This window comes from Monodon monoceros, unplaced genomic scaffold, assembly GCF_005190385.1.
Source record: "Monodon monoceros isolate NGI ecotype Baffin Bay Population unplaced genomic scaffold, NGI_Narwhal_1 Super_Scaffold_14, whole genome shotgun sequence".
In the NCBI taxonomy this organism is placed as follows: Eukaryota; Metazoa; Chordata; class Mammalia; order Artiodactyla; family Monodontidae; genus Monodon; species Monodon monoceros.
Genome location: NW_021703770.1, coordinates 48,251,529 through 48,263,295, shown reverse-complemented (window position 1 = coordinate 48,263,295; position 11,767 = coordinate 48,251,529). Strand labels below are relative to the sequence as shown.

The window sequence follows — 11,767 nt, the reverse complement described above, 5'->3', positions numbered from 1 at the left end:
GCGGCGGGGGCGGCAGCAGCAGGCACGAGAAGAGCCTGGGACTGCTCACCACCAAGTTCGTGTCGCTGCTTCAGGAGGCCAAGGACGGCGTCCTGGATCTCAAAGCGGTGAGTGCGGGAGGCGGGGAGGGGGCGGACTTCCGAGCCGGCGGTCCTGGGAGAAGACCACCCCCTTGTCGCGTGGGTTGGGCGGCGCGGCGTGGACGCGCATCCCGGGGACCGGGAAACCCGCGAGCAGGGGCCACGTGGCCGGCGCCCAGGCCCTGGACGCCGGGATGGGGGAGGGACGCGGGACCAGGATGGCCCGGACCGACCGCGTTAACCAATGGGGCCCGGCGCTGCGCCGGGCTCTCGACAAAGAGCCCAGGAACTCGGGCGCGCTCGCGTGGCTTCAGGCTCTGGGCGTAGGGACCCGAGGGCGACCGAGTGTCCTTGTTGCTCCGCGTCCACCTGTGGCAGAGGCGCAGGGGTAACCCGGGCGCTTTGCCCCGAGGCACCCTTGGGATTGATTTTGCTGTTGGGAATTGATGGTTTTAATAGGCGATTCTTGCTGAGACCGTGTTTCGGTTGTTTAAAACGAACAAGCAAACAAAATCCGATTTTGCCACCTCTTCTGGATGACACACACACAAAAAGGTGAACCTTCAGCCCTCCCCGTTAAAACAATAATAGTAATTTAAAAAACCTCTTGTGCACTTCTTTTCATCATCCTGATGATTAAGAGGGATATTTGACTTGTGACTTAATTTGGTATCTGATATAAATTTCTAAAAGCGAGATTTGCCATCACACGAAAAGGGGGTGTTTTATAATTTTCACCCCAAAAGATGGAAGCGCTCAGTAAACTCCTATTTCACGAGACCGTGTGCTTCGCCTTTTACTACAGTTTGGAATTTTCAAACGGCAACATGCATCAAAAGCTGTTCCGTTAAACAAAATGACTTAACCGTTCAAGGCAGGACTTGGAAGGATTCCACAGCGCTGAGGAACAGCAATGTGATCACACTTGAATTAAAATTCAGCCAGCACACGCAGTTTAAGTAAGAAGTAAAGCAATAAAAACAAAAATTACCAACGAGTCAGTAATCACTGCAGAGGATTGGTCCCAGCACCTAGGGGAGGGTCAGGACCACCTTTCCTAGCTTGAGAGTGTGACTGCAGTCATCAAGGCTGTGCCTAGAGTAACAGAAGCAGCATCTGAGCAGGAGAGCATCTTCTAGTTCTCCCTGACCTGAACTCACAAAGGCCAACTTGATGGCCTCTGCTAGGGGCCCTCCTCTCAGTGTAGTGCAGGAGGTGAGGTATGTCATTGAATGCCGTCTCCTTTCCCTGGGTGTTCAGTATGTGATTGTTGAAATATCTGAATTGTTCTAGTTTATACAAATGAGGCACGATGCACATATTTTGCATTTCCGGAAGTAGTTTCTACTCTCTTCTTTTTGAAGTGTTACTCCTAGAATTTTCCCACACCCTTGGAAATTCCTGTTCTCGTTTTTTTCCCCCACCCACTCTTTCCTCCATACCTCCCTCCCTGAAAGTGCTTTATGACATATATAGTATTAAAATTGTTGTGAACTAAATTGGATTCTGTTTAAAGAATTTCACAGGAAGTCATGAGGTCATCAGTGAAAGCCAGGGATGTTACAAAGCATAGCTTGCAAACTACTATTCAAAATCTAGAAGTTCAGTTGTAGCCTGTGACTTCAGTAAGGAATCAGGAAAGTTTGGGATTTTCCAGATGAAACTGAACTCTGAGGGCTGACTGTGAAGGCTTCTGCAACTTGCCTTGGAATATGGTGGAACTTTGCCCTTGCTTTCCCCTAAGTTCTTTGGCTTCTTCCTGCTTCATCTGTGGCCACATTTTGCTGTCCAGAAGTCACAGAGGCAATGAGTGGGAAATGGAGTTTAATACATCATAACAACATTGTTTCATCCATCCTTTCTTAAAAGTTCAAAGGTTTCTGCAGTGACATTAGGTCTCATTATATTAATGACATTTTAGTTGTAGAGAACAGTTTGAGTATCATTCTTTTTCACATATATATGGATAGATATCATTTATTTACATGTGTTTACTTATATATATGTGTAAAATCTTATATTGTAAAAATCTTATATTTAAATCTTTCCAATGATGTTTCTTATTGTACACCATAGTAAAAGATCATAAAGACTTTTTCTGACATGTTGAAGATGGATTAACACTGACAATTATAAAGTTTCTCTAATTTGAAATTATAAAATCACATTTTTTCCTTATATTCTTATTTGGGGGTGGTGTATTTCAGCATAAGTTATTGGTACTTTTGCATTATACACTTGATATTTTTTAAGAAGCAATTAATGAAACATCATTTTTGTGAATATCATGAATATAAAAAATATCAGCCATCACATCCAAATATCTTAGATATCCATAATATATCCAAACCACTTAGGTGATATTTCTTTTCTAACTTGTGACATGTACTACTGAAGAATAAGAACATAATGCTGTATCTTAGTGATACATTTCTTAGTAATTTAACTAATTGAGGACATAGCTTAACAAAACAAATTCTAATAATTTGTTACAATAGTGGGAGTGGGGTAGTTACTCTCTCTTTATTCTAGTGAGATGACAAGTTATGTCATGGTCCTTTCCAGTTATGTGGTTTGCCAATTTATGCTGTTAGTAGCTGACATTTATTGAGAGCTTAGTATGTGCCAGGCATTTAACATATATTAACTAATTTTATCATCCTAACAGTTGAAATTTGGACTTACCATCCCCATTTCACAGATGAGAAAATGATAGGTTAAGTAACTTGCCCAATGTCACACAGTAGAAAGTCATAGCTATGACTTGAAACTAGACCATATTTTCTTATTCTCTGTGCTATACTGACTTTAAGTATTCCTAAAAAAAAAATAATTTCTTAAATTTTTCATCTGTGTAGGGCATGGAATCTTTCTTGTAAAGAAAAATGCATGATTATTTTTATACCTCTACTCATGATAGAAGAGAAGGTATTGAGCTTCTGCATTAAAATGAGGATATTGATGACAAATTCATATTACTTCACAAATTAAATAGGGTTCTATTTTTATAGAACTAAAAATTTAAGTAAGTTAGGATAGTCATGACTATATATGTTGTTTTGAAAATTCCTATTAATTTATAACTGAGTTTCTAGATTTTACATTTTGATGCCATCTTCAGGTTTTTAAAGTATGCTCAAGATTCCTTACCTTGTTTATTATAATTGTTCAAGTTACCAATTGCCTGAACAATACCTGGATTAATATGATAAAATGTTTATGGTGTTTCTTATCTCACAGGTCCCTGACTCATACCCATTTATGATTTGCTGATTAATACACACCGTGGAAGAAATAAATAATCTAAGGTCTTAGATTGTGATGTCACAGAATAAAGCAAGGATTATCCTAAGGAGAGAGATATGGGTAGGAGAGCCAGAACTTCAGTGCATGCTTAAAAATTCTCAGGACAATTTCACTTCTGAGTATATACTCCAAAGAATTAAAAACAGGGTCTTGAACAGTTATTTGTATACCTATGTTCATAGCAGCATTATTCACAATAGCTAAAATGTGGACACAACCCAAGGGTCCATCAACAAATGAGTAGATAAGCAAAATGTGGTATATACATATAATGGAAGATTATGCAGCATTAAAAAGGAAGGAATTTCTGATAGATACATAGATGAACCTTGAATACATTAAGCTAGTCACAAAAAGACAAATGCTGTATGATTCCACTTTATGAAGTAACTGGAGCAGTCAAGTTCATAGAGACAGAAGGTAGAGGAGTGGTTGCTGGGGGAGGAGGGAATGGGAAGTTGTTGCTTCTTGGGCGTTTGGGGCTGAATTGTGTTCCCTCAAAATCCATATGTTGAAGTCTTAACCCCCAGTAGTCAGAGTGTGATTATATTTGGAGATAGAGCCTTCAAAGAGATGATTAAGTTAAAATGAGGCCACCAGGGTAAGCACTAAGCCAATCTGACTGGTGTCCTTGTAAGAAGAGGAAATTTGGACCCACAGACACTAGGGATGCCTGTGCACAGAGGGGAGCCCATGTCAGGACACAATGTGGGAGACCATCTGCAAGCCAAGGAGAGAGGCTTCAGAAGAAATCAAACTCGCCAACACCTTGATCTTAGACTTCAGGCTTCCAAAACTGTGACAAAATAAATTTATGTGGTTTGAACCACCCAGTCTGTGGTATTTTTATTATGCAGCCCTAGCAAACTAATGCTGTGTGTATAGAGTTTCAGTTTTGCAAGATTAGAAGAGTTCTGGAGATTCGTTGCACAACAACGTGAAGGTACTTAAAACTACTGAATTGTACACTTAAAAAATGGTTATGATGCCAATTTTATATTATGTGTATTTTACTGCAATTAAAAAAAATAGATAAAACAATAGTGCAGTACCACTACATACGTAATAGAATGGCAAAATTCCAAAACACTAACAACACCAAATGTTGGCAAGAATGTGGAGCAACAGGAACTGTCGTTCACTGTTGGTGGGAATGCACCATGTTGCAGAAGTTTCTTAAAAAACTGAACATACTTTTACTGTATGATCCAGCTGTCAAACTACTTGCTATTTACCCAAAGGAGTTGAAAACTTATGTTCAGACAAAAATCTGCACATGGATATTTATAGCAGCTTGATTCATAATTGCCAAAACTTGGAAGCAACCAAGATGTCCCTCCGTAGGTGAATGAATGAATAAACTATGGTACATCCAGACAATGGAATAGTATTCAGTGCTGAAAAATATGGGTCATTACCATGAAAAGACAAGGAGGAACCTTAGATGCATATTACTAAGTGAGAGAAGCCAGTCTGAAAAGGCTACATCCTATATAACTCCTACTATATAACATTCTGGAAAACACAAAACAATGGAGACAGCAAAAGATCAGGGGTTAGGGGAGTAAGTTGAACAAGTGGAACACAGGATTTTTAGGGCAGTGAAACTACTCTGTACAATACTATAATGGTGGATACATGTCTATACATTTATTAAAACCCACAGAATGTACAACATTGACAGTGAACCCTAATGTAAGCTATGGACTTTGGGTGGTTATGATGTGTCAGTGTAGGTTCATCAGTTGTAATGAATGTATCACTCTGATGAGGGATGTTGATAGTGGGGGAGGCTGTGCATGTGTGGGGGCAGGAGATTTATGGAAAATCTCTATTTTTTACTCAGTTTTGCTGTGAACCTCAAGCTACTCTAAAAAATAAAATAGATTAAAGATGCATAATAAAGCTTCTCTGGATACGTCTATTCCAGGGTCTAATTATTAAACATCTGTTAAATACAAGATGCATGACCAAATGGGAAAAGAAAATTCTTAGGAGACTAAAGCTCTACAACACTAATAAAAATGATTACTAGTAGCTAATACTAAGTGACTGACACTATGCCAGATGCTTTACTTGTATTAGCGCATTTAATCCTTGTAACAAAACTCTAAGGGAGATATTACATCTCCATTTTGCTGATTAGGAAATTGAGGCTTAATGACGTTATCTGGTTACAGCCAATATCCACAGTAAAGGAGATAAGAGCCCAGATAGTCTGATGTCAGAATTGATGCTATGCTAAGCAAAGTGTACCTACCTCTGAAGTTTTGGTATAATGTGAAGAACAACTTTTCTAGAGAACAAGAAAGTAAAAAAAAAAAAGCCAGCCATCTCGTTTTTCAGTTCTGGACAGGATAAATGGGCATATAGCTAAGACAGTACTAGTGAGTTCTTGGTCTTGATTCTGCCATCTATCAGCAGTGTGTCTTGGGCATGTTCCACATCCTTTATATCTTATCCTTAAAGTGGAAGGAAGAAGGGATGAGCCACCGTAAGTGGTGGCAGTAGTTGTGAACCGAGAAGCCCCAGGCAGATTTTATTTTTGTGCTAAGCTGTACAGTCTCTCCACCCTCACACTTCAAGAAAGGGATTCCACCAGCTTTCTCAATGTGTAGACCAATGGTCAAATATGTCAGCATCTTCTGGATCTTTAAAAAAAAAAAAAAAAAAAGATTCTAATGTCAGACCTGGGAAATCAGGTTCTGTAGGGCCAGGGGAGGAGCCTAGGAATCTGCATTTTAAATACATACCCCAGGTGGTTTTGATACCTGACATCTGAGAACCATGGAATGAGCTCTACTGCCTCTTCTTTTTCAATCATATTATTCACGCATCAAAAAGAACTGTTCTGGTAGTAGAAGGAATTAATGTCAAACAGAGTTGACCCTTTAGGAGTTCACTAAGATTGGTGAGAGCTACTCTTGGGGAAATGTTGGAGGCTAGGGATGGAAGAAATTCCCCATTTAATTGCTCTGGAATAGTCTCTGCTCATGTCTGAATGGCAGCATATTACGGCATTCAAATCTTACATTACTAATTAAGGGACCTACTTTCTAGTGGAAATGAGTAAGCTTTGAGAGTCATTTCTATAATGGAATAAAGTAAAATCCACTTTAACAGTAAAATTCTGTTTTACTTACAGGGGAATAGGAAAATTATAAAATTTTTAAATTTTGGATTTAATTTTTAAAAAGAGCAAGGTCAGTGCAGCTGTAGCTCATCTTCATCATTTGTGTTCCAGGGGACTGAGCAGTGAATGAGATGATGCTCAAAATGATGCAAGGGCCTCCATCACTGGGAAAGATTCTTTCCTTGAATGGAGAGTATGTGTAGGCAGGACTGTAGACATTTTAGGAAGATTCTCACAAGGATAAGAGTAAGGAGTGTCTAGTTGAGACCCTCAGGTAACTGAGAGATTTCATTAGCAGAGTGCCCAAGTATTTTAGTTGAGCTTTTGCTGATTTTATGCATCATTTTCTTTTTATAAATGTTATTAAAATTTTAAAGGTAACTTAATAGATTAGAAATACACATTGATTGCTATCTCACAAAGGGAAAAAATAACACAGAAAGCGTAAGAAATCTGTAAAAAAGGATGAAAAGTTAAAAGCATTAAAGCATAATATACAGAAAACATCAAATGAGTGATAATTGAAACCTGCTAGTTTCTCCAGTATGTGAATGTATCCAATTCCTTTTTCTTTTTAATAAAGTTGTTTAGATGAAAAAATTCAGGCATCCATTGTGTACAAGAAAAGCACCAAGAAAGAAAAGGACTCAAAAATTTTAAATTGAGGCATACCAGGCAAAGGGGAAGAGAAAGAAATCAGGAGTGAAAGTACTAATTTCCAGGGAATGTCTACCTTAATATCAAGTGCACTCAATGGTATAAACTGATACTTTTAAGAATGAGATCATAATCTAGGGATGAATCATAAAAGTCAGTGTTTAAAAGTGCCTCTCAGTGTGAATCACATGTCCGTTTGTCTGGATGTATGTATTATGTTATGCCATTTCTTGAGTATGGTAAGTATTGACATGGTAAATATTTCTTATAAATACATTTCTTTTAGATTTTGCCATTTAAGGCTAACTTTCCCCAATTATTAGTCCATGAGTCTCCCTTTATGTCTTAATATGTTTGTACAAGGGAGGGTATGTTTTTCTGATTTACCTTTTTAAACTTAAAATATATCTGTTGAAATAGCATACAAATAGTAGAAAACTTGGAAAAAACTAATATAGTCCAGAATAAAAATTACCCAGTATGCCACCACCCCAAGAGAGCCACTATTTTCAATTTTCAGTATTTTCCCAATTTGTTACATCTTTTCATAGCTGAGGTCAAACTTTTATTTTCCCAAATTATAAACATAAATTGTGAGGGCCTCAACTTAGATCTATCATATTATCTAGAATTCACCATTGTTTTAGGTTGGTAATGTATTAGTTGTTTCTAGGTTTTGTTCTCTCTCATTCAATAAATATAACTTAACCAATGTGTGCCCTAGCCCCTTCCTTTAGTAGCTTACAGCTTATGGTTGTGGGGAAAAGTGAGGGAAATGAGAGTTGGACACTTTCACACTGTAAGAGGGTATGGAAGCACCTGCTGAACCCTGGTGACCGGTGATGTGGGAGCCATTGACTGCTCCAGGGAGCAGTGAGAGTGGGGCTGGGACTAAGGGACTCAAAAAGTCAGGTGACATTGATATACGTAAAATTTAAGAATTTAAGGTCGTGTTGCTCCTCTACTTAGAGCAACATCCAGTGCCTACAGGACCTTGTCTCTTCTGGGAGTCCTTCCCTTCTTCTCGCACACTCGCCCCTTCCATGGCTCCAGTTCTTCTAATGCTTCACACACCCTCTGCTCTCCACTTTATGGCTGCTGCACAGGACTTTCCTTCTGCCTGGAGCACATTTACACACACACACACACACACACACACACTCTCCCTTACTTGACTGGCCATTTCTCTAAACCCTCTGGTCTCAGTTTAAATGTTTCCTTGTCTTAGATGCTTGGTAGGTAGAATATGACTCCCGAAAGATACCCATGGCCTAATTCCTGGGACCTATGAATCTGTTCAGTTAAGGGGAATTAAGGTTAAAGTTGCTAATCAGCTGACGTTAAGATGGGGAGGTTTTTCTGAATTATGAATCTGAGCCCATTGGTAATTATAAGGGTCTTTAAAAGTGGAAGAGGGAAGCAGAAGAGAGAGGGCCAGAGAGATGGCAGTATGGAAGGACTTGGCCCGACCATTGCTGGAGGAAAGGAACCACTAGCCAAGGAATGCTGCAGACTCTAGAAGCTGGGGCATCCAGAAGGAACACAGCCTTACCTTGATCCAAACTCAGTGAGACTCGTTTTGGACTTCTGATTCACCGAACTATAAGATAATAAATTTGTGTTGTTTTAAGTCACTAAATTTGTGATAATTTTGACAGCAGCCATAGGAAACTGATGTAGATGCATCTCCTGACTCTTCCTCTTAATCTAAAGTGGCTGAAGTTGATTCCCGTTTATTCTGTTTCTCCGTTACCTGTTCTTTTCCTTAATACCCCTTATCACAAGATGGGATTGTTTCTTCATCTATTTATTTGCCTGTGTTCCCTTCTAGACCAAGTGCTCTGTGAGGCGAGGGACTGTGTCTTGTGTGTTACCAGTACTGATCCAGCCAGTCTGTTGTAAGCTTTCAACAAATAGAATGGATGTGATCAGATTTGCATTAGGTGAAAAGGCATTCCCAGCAAGACAGCAAGTGCCAGAGCCATGAGGCCAGAGAAAGAAATGGTACATTTGCAAAGCTATAAATTAGATGACTGTTGAATTTAGAGAACAAGGTTGTAATTTAGGCAAGATTACAGGCTTGAACTAAGGTAGAGCAGTGGAAATATAAAGAAGTGGGGAGATAAGATGTTTCATTGTAGAAGTGACAGAACTTGGATGCTGAGTCTATAGGAAAAGGAATCATGGATGACTGCCAGGTCATGGCGTGGTCAGCTGAGTGGATGGTGGTGGTTTTCACTTAGAAATTACGAAAAGCGGAAAGGAATTTGGAGGAAAGGGAAGTTCAGTTCTGGGCATGCATGAGACGCCTATAGGCCATCCTTGAGTAGATATTTGGCAACCTGTGGGAATTATGATTCTGGAGCCCAAGAAGAAGACCAGGGCTACCAGTTTGATCTGGAAATGATTGGTTTATGAGGTATGTAAGGGAGAAGGTTTAGAGTGGAAAGAGGAGTAAGAATGGAAGTTGGGCCAACACTCATAGTTCAGGAACAGCAGAGAAAGAGGAGACTTGAGAAGAAACAGCCCGAGACTGAGGAGGAAAAACCTATGGGTTGTGGTGACAGCAAGGCCAGGGAACAGTGCTTTAGGAAAGAGAGAACCAGAGTCAAGTGCTGCAGAGGGTACAAGACTTTGTAGCATCCACTGGATTTAGCAACAGAGGTCCAGGAAACATTTTTGGCATTTAGACATTTTTTAATTATTTCTGCTTCTGATAATCTATACTAAAGAATTACTAGATCAAAGGATCATAAAAATGTAAAACCTTTGATGGATGTTGCCAAATTGCTTTACAAAAAGATGGTACTTATACTCCACTACCAGCATATAATCATGACCAGCTACCTCACCACATCAGAAATAGCATTTTGCAACGGCTAAAAGTATACGCCCTGGGTTCACATCCTGACTTTACCATTACCATTTCGGTGGCCTTGGACAAGTTACTGAGCTTCACTTTCCTCTTTTGCAAAAATGGTGACAATAATAGTATCTATCTCATGTGATTATCATTATAGGAATGGCTAAAGTGAGTTTTTACTTTTAAAACACTTAAACAGTACCCGGCACATAGTAAGTGCTGTTTCCAGGTGTTTGTTAGATAAGTGATGGATAGATAGAATGAATCAATATCGGGTATTCTGATGTTTTCATATTCTACAAATTTGAAAGGTGATGAATAATAGTATCTCTGTTTTTTAAGTCAACTTTGTAAAGGTATAATTTCCACCCATTAAATGCTCCCATTTTAATTGTACAGTTCAGTGAGTTTTGACAAATGCTTGTACCTGTAACCACCACCACAACCAGATGTGTAACATTTCCATCACCCAAAACAGCTCCCTTTTGCCTTCTCCCAGCCAAACTGCAGCCTCCCCACCCCACCAAGCAAGCATTGCTCTGTTTTCTTTTCCGTGGATTAGAACGACCTTTCCTAAAGTTTCATGGTAATGCACTCATACAGTATGTGCTCTGGGTTTAGCTTCTTTCACTCAGCATGATGTTTTGGAGATTCACGCCCATTGTTACCTGTACCAATAGTTCATTCCTTTCTGTCCCTGACTGGTATTTCGTTTTGTGGATATAGTACACTTTGCTTATCCATTCACCTGTTGCTCCCAATTTTGGGCTTTTATGAATATTCAGGTACAATTCTCTGTGTAGACGTATATTTTCATTGTTTCAATTTGCATTTCTTTTTTTTTTTTTTTGGGACGCGGGCCTCTCACTGTTGTGGCCTCACCCGTTGCGGAGCACAGGCTCCGGACGTGCAGGCTCAGCGGCCATGGCTCACGGGCCTAGCTGCTCCGCGGCATGTGGGATCTTCCCGCGGGGCACAAACCCATGTCCCCTGCATCGGCAGGCAGACTCTCAACCACTGTGCCACCAGGGAAGCCCTCAATTTGCATTTCTTTATTATTCTTTTGCTAACTCATTAAAAGTTTGAAAACTTTTTCAAGAATGTTAACAAATTTTTGGTGTGAAATTTATCTTTTGTCCATGTTTTAATTCGTGGTCTTCATGCTTTCTTTTACTGAGTTTTAATTATTGAGATAGTCAAATCTTTATCTTTTCATCTTTATTTCTTCTGTAGATTTGACATTTAGAAGTTCTTGGTGAAGGAAATTTTTGACATTTTGATGTATATACATATGCGTGTCTGTGTGGGTGTGTGTATGTGTGTTTGAGACAGAGATGCCCCAGTTATTTGAGGGGGGTTTAATCAGTTTTCAGAATAGGCTGCTGGTCACAGGTGTGAAGGAAGTTGACCTGAAAATTGAGTTTAACTCAGTCATTGGTCACATTCAACTGTAATCCCTTTGAGATTTTTGGATTTATTTTAAAATCCACATCTGACTAGTATATTCTTCTTGATAATGACAAGTCCAGGTATTCTGAAACCGTTGTTTATCCTTTAGATAATGAGATTTTGTCCATAGCTGAGTTTTCTGATTACCTAAGGGTTTATGTCTATTAATAACATGATTTCTTATAAAAGAACATTTAACCATTTTGGTTTGAAAATTTTCCAAAATGCATTACACATGTCTTTGTGCTTGATTTTATTCTTTTGGTAACTTGGGATAGT

General features: G+C 39.3%; 1 protein-coding gene across 3 annotated transcripts in view; it reads left to right on the top strand.

Moving 5' to 3' along the window:
- The first annotated feature begins 71 nt into the window (after positions 1 to 71).
- Positions 72 to 11,767, top strand: part of E2F5 (E2F transcription factor 5) — a 28,373-nt gene continuing 16,677 nt past the window's right edge. For all 3 annotated transcript variants that reach the window (XM_029223141.1, XM_029223140.1, XM_029223139.1), the window contains exon 1: positions 72 to 107. The gene's annotated coding sequence lies outside the window, so the exon portion shown is untranslated. The remainder of the gene's footprint in view (positions 108 to 11,767) is intronic.